This window comes from Heterodontus francisci, chromosome 33 (assembly GCF_036365525.1).
Source record: "Heterodontus francisci isolate sHetFra1 chromosome 33, sHetFra1.hap1, whole genome shotgun sequence".
Taxonomy (NCBI): Eukaryota; Metazoa; Chordata; class Chondrichthyes; order Heterodontiformes; family Heterodontidae; genus Heterodontus; species Heterodontus francisci.
This window is the reverse complement of record NC_090403.1, coordinates 51664522-51672703: the sequence shown is the minus strand read 5'-3', so window position 1 is coordinate 51672703 and position 8182 is coordinate 51664522.

The window sequence follows — 8182 nt, the reverse complement described above, 5'->3', positions numbered from 1 at the left end:
CACCATTGCCTTGCCCCTCTTTATCTCTGTAATCTCCTCTAGTTCTACAACCCTATGAGATCTCTGCACTCCTCCAATTCCAGCCTCTTTCGCATCCCCTATTGCTCCACCATTGGTGGCCGTGTCTTCAGCCATCCAAGCCCTAAGCTCTGGAGTTCCTTCACTAAAACCTCTTTGCCTCCCTAACTGTGTCTCCTCCTTTAACATACTCTTAAAACCTACCCTTTTGACTAAGTGTTTGGTCACCCATCTTATGTAACTCAGTATCAAATTTTGTTTGATTACACTCCGGTGAAGCAACTTGGGAAGTTATACTGTGTTACTGAGGCTATACAAATGAAAGTTGTTGTATTGCAAATTTTACTGACGCTTTTGTGCACTCTTTGGGCCAGCTGGGAGGAAGTGACTGGCACATTGTGGGTGACTGTTTTCCTTACTATTTTTTTCTGTCTGTTTTCCCTTACAATCTGATAGTTAAAAAATCTGTCTCCCAGAAAGTCCAGTTCTTCCAGTTTCTTGTTTTCAAATCCCTCCATGGCCTCGCCACTCACTATCTCTGTAATCTCCTCCAGCCCCACAACCCTCCAGGATATTTGTTCCTCTAATTCTGGCCTCTTGTGCATTCCTGATTTTAATCACTCCACCGTTGGTGGCTGTGCCTTCAGTTGCCTAGGCCCTAAGGTCTGGAATATCTTCCCTAAACCTCTCTGTCTCTCTACCTTGTTTTTATCCTTTAAGAGTCTCCTTAAAACCTACATCTTTGACCAAGCTTTTGGTCATCTGACTGAATATCTCCTTATGTTATTAACTGCATTGCAACAGTGACTACACATCAAAAAGTAATACATTGGCTTTAAAGCTCTTTGCGATGTCCGGTGGTCATGACACTAGATAAATGCAAGTCTTTTTTTATGTGGCTCGGTGTCACATTTTTAAAATGTTTTATCATGCTCCTGTGAAGTGTCTTGGGATATTTTATTATGTTAAAGGTGCTATATAAATATAAGTTGTTGTAATAGTGGGAGTGTCTACATCCAGTTTTTGTACTCCAGTTTTAGATACCTCAAAGATAAAAAATGAAAACAAAATCACAGTGACAGAGCTGGGCCTTTGCATGTGTTCAAGTTCTGGCACAGTTGTGCAGCTCCAAGGTGCTTTGGTTTTGCAGACTGATAAAACACAGATTTATGCTTGCAATTTCTCATGTCTTCAGCACCTTATCCAGAATTTAATCAGCCAGAATGAGAACAGTAGATTGTGGGGTAATCTGATAGAGGTGTTTGAAATGTTATAAGATTTGATGGGTTAGATAACGAGAAACTATTTCACTGATGTGGAAATCAAAGGACTGGGCAGATAACCTAAAAATTGGAGCTAATCCATTTAGGAGGTAAACCGAGACGCACTTATTCACAAAAAGGAAGTGGAAATCTGGAACAGTCCTCCCAGCCCCCTAAAAGACTGTGGGTGCTCGGGAACAATTGAATCTTTCAAAACTGAGGTCAATAGCTCTTGTTAGGAAAGCATATCGAGGGAGATGGAGCTAAGGTGAGTAAATGGGTTTGAGGTACAGGTCATCCAGAAACTAATTGAATGTCAGAGCAGGCTCAAGGGGCTGAATGGCCTAATCTTGATCCTAATGTTCCTAGAATTTAGCCAAATGTTTCTTCCAGGCAGAGATTTCAAAGCCACAGAATTTCTTCTTTTGCAATAAATGAGTAACCGGCCAACAATAAAAGGTAAGCAGGTAGACAAATATTCTGAATGACATCAATAAATTCTATAGAATTCTATTGAATTAGGTCATTAATAGTGTTTACATAGCTTACTGAATGACGGACAGACAGATGGAGTTGCCTAATGCATGATCTGTCTTGCTCTTCCAGCCTCACACATCCTGTCACAATCTTCCTTGTTGCTTTATATTTTTCTCCTATTAACATCATTTTCTTATTCCCCCAAGCCTTAAACGTACTATCCTCCATAGTCAATGCTCGAATCTGCATCGAACTGCGTTGAAACCAAGAAATATCCCACCTTCTCCAGGTCATCCTTTCTCAGGACCTCACCAACAGTGACTCCTTGCATCCACAATCTCCCCTTCTCCCTACAATCTATCAACATTTAAAACTCAGACTTGCCATTGCCTCACCATAACATCTTGCTCTACCTCATCTCTCCTAAGTTTTACAAACATAACTTTCTGTCAGAGACACCACATCATCCTGAGCACCATTTTGTGTGAATATGCATTATACGTATTTGCCCAATTATCTGGAAATATCTGATAGTAGGCACCTGCCATCAGCTCAGTGGGGAATTGTTTGTAGTTCACCTATCTTCTCCCCTTAAAGTAGTATTTTATGCTGCAGTACAGCTTCACTTGTTCTGCGACATTCGGAGGGGGGTCGGTTAGCTCAGTTGGCTAGACAGTTAGTGTATGATGCAGAAAGATGTCAACAGTGCGGGTTCAATCCCTGTACTAGCTTTGGAGGCCTGTCTCCTCGCCTTGCCCCACACTTGAGGAATGATGAACCTCAAGCTATACATCACCAACTGTCTCTCTAATGGGGAGAGATTCCTTTGGGACTATGGCTGGAGCACAACATTCTGAGAACTTTACATTCCCCACTTCCTTGGCCCCACCATTGGTGGCTATGCTTTCAACTGGCTAGGCGCTAAGCTCTGGAATTCCCTCCCTAAATCTCTCCTCCTTTAAGATGCTCCTTAAATCCTATTTCTGACCAAGCTTTTGGTCACCTGTCCTAAATTCTCTTTATTTGGCTCAGTGTCAATTTTATGTCTTATTATATTCATTTCCAGCACCTTTACTACATTGAAGGTGCTATATAAATGCAAGTTGTTGTTGCTCTTTGTTGTTGTATTCCTCTAGTATCTTGCTCAAGCCTTTACTCTTCTCGTGAGTTCAGATAGTGACTGTCACAGACTATTGCCTGGTTGTTTATGCTTTTTGTGGGAGCTTGCTGTGTGCAACTTTATTGCCACATTTCCTACACTTCAACAGTGACTACATTTCAAAAGTACTGTACTGGTTATAAAGCACTTTGGTGCGTTTTGCGAGGTTGCGAAAGATGCTACATAAATGCAAGTTCTTTCTCGTATTGTAGATACTGCAACATATTAGTGTTTAACCATTGCATCACCAGCAAAACCCTTGTAAGATGATGATTGGAGCAAGGCTAAATGTAGTTAGTGCTGAAGTCAGGCTGTTGCCCAGTCTGAAATCTCTCCTCTTTCATTTTGTGTTTCCAAGCTACACATCACCTGCAGCAACAGAGTGAGCAGTTAATCTACTCCCAGCTTTCTGCTGGGAAGTCTCTGATTTCCCTGGTATTTCTAACCAGGGAGGCAGAATTGGCGGCGAGGGGAGCTGGGGAAATGGAGGGGAGATGTGCCGGGACAGCTCCCCATTGCATTTCTGTCACTGGGGACGTTTCTCTGTGGCAGGCAGGGAAATGGATTGGCTGCTGCTGAATGGAGGTGGGCAGCCAATCTGCATATTTCAGCCACCAATTAGGGACCATTTAGAGCACTCCCCCCCCCCCCCTCCCCCGCCCCCCCACTGCATGCGGAGGCAACCAGCTTAAAAGAGGCAGCCTTCCCTGCGACTGTTGGGGTAGCCATTGGAGCCAGAGGTCCCATCTACCAAAGAGGGGCCACTGGCAGGAAGGGCCGCCTTCATGGCCCCAAAAAGCCACTCGGAGGAGCTCCCCAATTATAGGGGCCTGCCTGCTTGGCCCCTCTGAAACTTTATTTCAAACTTACCTCTCCGAGGGTTCCTCCATGTTGAGGTGCCCTCTCAATTTCCTACCTGCTTCATCAGCGCCCCCCCCCCCCCCCCCGCCCCCACCTCTCCTGGTAGGGCTGCTGAGGCTTCAGAGCTGCCAGCCCTGTGATTGGGCCAGCGGTCACCCACCATCCTTAATCGGATGGTGATCTTGGAGGTGGCCAATTATGAGGCTGTCTCAAGGAATATCGCTGTGCCGGCCTCGCTGCTGGCAGGTGTGGGCTCAGGAACCTCATTTGGTGCCGATGTCAGGGTCCCAGACCTGTGGCAAAATTCTGCCCAAGATTTCGGGTTGTCAGATCCTGCATCCCAGGCCCCAGGGCTGCTGCTCCACTGCACTTTGTTGCCATGCAGAACTCCTGTTCATTTTATAACGGTGCAAAATCCTCAGACAGGATATGATCTTCATGTGTAGAACCCGACAGTCAGGAATTCAATCAGGAATTCAAGATTAATAGACACAACACTACTGTGAGCCACCCAGTAGAAAAATCATTCAACAAAGCAGGGTGTGTTGTCTCTGCATCTTTGTAACTTTTGTTTATTAATTATAAAAATGTTGGAGATGGGGAGGGGAAAGGCTGTTTGATTGACAGTCAAGGAACATCCGTTCACTTTCCAATTGGCGAGGGAAGGCGGGGCACCGTAAGGATGGATGTGTCAGACAACCAATGGCAGGAGGCGTGCAGGGCAGAGTAATTGGAGGCAGGAGGTCATGTAGTAAAATCTCCTGGTTTGTACTCAACTAGAGTTGGCAACCTTAAATAGAGTCAAAACCTTCAGGCGAGGAGGAGGTGAAGGAGGAAAGCATGCAGTAGGAAAAACAAACCTGTCCTCATTTGAAACTAATTTGGGAATTCTCATGGAACCAACTGGCACAATTGAACTGGGAATTAAGGCTGTGGGAGTGGGAAGGATGTGGATCTTATCTGGGAAATAAATGGGTTTAAAAAAAAAAGGGACAAATATGCAAGTGGAGGACTATATGTAGACAAACTGTTTCTGTGCGTTCAGGGACAATATAATTAGATCCAATCTGAAATGATGGGACCCTCCTGATAATCGACGTGACTTTTGATATCCACCCACTCTGGGTCAGGAGCAGCAGGAGTGCACCTGTAAGGAAATCTTGTACCTCCCTTGGCTTGGAGATTACCCTGATCGGGATTTCCCTCCTTGGGACTTGACCGTCAAGGCCCATTCCCACCACCTGAATTTCTGTTCCTGCCTAATTTTCTTCTGGGTTTGGGCAGGAGTCTGATCCAGAATATGGAAATGCAAGTTTGCCATTCACTCTGGCTTGCTTGCTCACATACAACAATCCCACTTCAAATTAGACTTAAGGCCACAATTTTTACAAACAGAATGGGGAGAATTGTGTAAGGTGTTGGGAGTTGTAATGTTGAGTGAAATTTGGATGAGAGGGACTGGGGGTGCAGGTTATATCTGTAGATGCAAAATTAATAAAAGCTTTTGTTTACACTATTTTAAATCAGCATGCATAATTCAAAAAGAAGGCACCACATTGTGGAATTCAGACTCTCAGCTGGAGTAAGGCTATGGCATAAGGAATAGGATTTTCTGCAAGCCTCCTAGAACTTTGGGCATCCCCCACTTCCTTCAAGCCACCATTGGCGGCTGTACCTTCAACCATCTAGACCCTAATTGGCCTGGGTTTCTAATCTAGTTTTTTGGCTCCCTCAGAAGTTTATGTCTGAAGGGTCTCTATATTGTAATGCACAAGACATCGCCATTGTGTGGAACAGGCTGGATGGAGCAGATGGTCTTTTTCTGTCTGTCATTGTTTGTCTTTACATTGGTCGTTAAGAATGCCTGTCTAACACGGCTGTCTGGTGTGGTTAGAACATAAGTGGAACATAAAATTTTTTTTAAATGGCCACCACCGATCTGCAGCCAAATGAGGGACTGTGTATTACCAGTTCTACATTGTTTTAGTATGTGTGTGTCGTTGTCTATCCTTCGAGGGAAAAATGACCATGTCCATCATCTGGGGTGTTTGATAGGGTTCAGGTGGATGTGTCAGTGACTGTAAAGTCCAATCTGCGCCCGGAAGGTTCTGCTGCAAATAGGGCAGGATAGCACAGACGATTGAGTTTTGGACGAGCTGCTGCCACTGGGCTTTCTCTCCTGCGTTTTCTCTCTGCCTCTGATATGGGCTTGCTTTCGATGGAGGCCGCACCCTTTTTTATTCGGTTGTACCAGGTGTAGCAATCCTGGGCGAGCTTCTCCCAGGACTCGGGGTCGATGTCAAAACTCCTAAGCGAAGCCTTTAGAGTGTCCTTGTAGCGTTCTTTGACTGCCATAGGAGCGCACCCCAAACTCAAGCTGTCCATAGAAGATGTGCTTGGTGAGTGAGTGTCAGGGATTCTGGCTACATAACCAGCCCAACTCAGTTGTGACTGTCTCAGTATGGTGTGGATGCTTGGCATGCCAGCTCAGTGTCTGGTATTTTGTCCTGCGGTCTGATCGTCAGAAGCTTCTGAAGGCAGCTCAAGTGAAAACGGTTGAGCTTCTTGGCATGACACTGATACACAGTCCAAGTCTTGCATCCATAGAGCAGAGTGGGCAGGATTATTGCTCTATTGACCTTCAGTTTGGTAGGCAGACTTATTCCTCTTAATTCCCAGACTGATGTTTGAAGGTTACCAAAGGCTACACTTGCTTGGTAATTCTTGCATTTGTCTCATCATCGCGATAGACAGCTCGAGAGAGTGTGCTGCTGAGATATGTGAACTTATCTGCTGCTGACAAGTTCTGGTCATGGACTGGAACCTTGGCCTCGAGATAGGGCTTTCCTGGAGCAGACTGGTAAATTACTTCAGTTTTCTTTATGCTCATCGTAAGGCCGAAGTTGTTGCATGCATTGGAGCACAAGCTTCCATATAGTAGCTCCTTGGAAGGCAGCAACATGGACTTATCTTTGGTGACTGCCTGCCCCTTTAAGCTGATGCAGCTTTATCAGCAGCCATCTCTCATCCTCTTCCCTAATCATGCCTGTGCTCCTTGATCTACATTGGCTCCTGGTCTGACAACGCCTCAAATTTAAAATTCTCATCCTTGTGTTCATATCTTTACATGGCCTCACCCTCTCCCTATCTCCAAAGCCTCCTCCAGCCCTACACATCTCTGAGAACTCACAGCTGTGGGGAATTGCTGAAGATAAGGTGCTTTCCCAATGATAACAGAGGTGCTAACAGAGAGGGGCTCTCTCTTATGCTGCTATTGCCTGATCACAGAGTGCATACTGGTAGTTGTCTGATTGAGGGTCAGCCCACTGAGCTCATCATGTGGAGATGGTCAGTGGCAAAAAAAGACCCAATATCTGGGAAAGAAAAAACACTCATTTATTTATTACCCATGCCCCCAATAAATTGTCCAAATCAATATAGCACATTAACACTAGTCTCCATTTCCTTTTAAATAAATGAATGTGCTTCTCATTACCTCAAGGAATAGTTGAGGTGACTAACATAGATGCAGTTAAGGGGAAGCTAGATAAACACATGAGGAAGAAAGGAATAGAAGGACACATGGGTGAGATGAAGTAGAGTGGCAGAAGGCTGGTGTGGAGCATAAACACTGCATGGACCTGCTGGCCTGTTTCTGTGCTGTAAATAGTATGTAAGATTATGGGGTGAATTTTACAGACCTCCCATGTCAGGGATCGTGGCGGGGGTGGGGGAGCAGAAAATGCCTTTGGGAGAGGCCCGCCATGGACCTCGACGCGGCGGTGGCAAGGCCTTGTGGCGGTCCTCCCCGTCGCTCGGCGACAGGAGCCCAATTTAAATATGTAAATTAATTTAAATAAATGAATTAATTATCATTGCACTCCTGCCGTCCGTCCTGTCCGGGGATCCGAGGCAGAACAGTGGTGGGGAGAGGGGAACAGGTAGCTTTAAATATTTATATTGAAATGTAGGACTCGAAGCCCTTTAAAAATGGCATCAGCGCCTGCACAAAGGTGGCTAATGCCATTGCCAGGAATGGACAGCCTACCCCACTCCATGTTAGCAGGGGGTGGAGTGGGGGGTGGTCCACCCCAGCTATTTAAATGAGCCACCGCACTTAATATCACGGCAGCTCCACAGCGTGCAGCCCGTGCCGACGGACCACCTTTTTTTTATGTCCGTCGCCAATTATGGCAGCGGAAGTATATATTTTGGCCCTATATATCCCCTATTTTCTGTCTTCCTTCTCCCCCGACCCTGAAGTTGTTAACTCTTGCTCAGGTATAGAATTACATGGAATTTAGAGCACAGAAACAGGCCATTTGGCCCAATGGATCTATGCAGGCATTTATGCTCCAAACAAGTCTCCTCCCACCCGACTTTTCCTAACCCTATCACCATTACC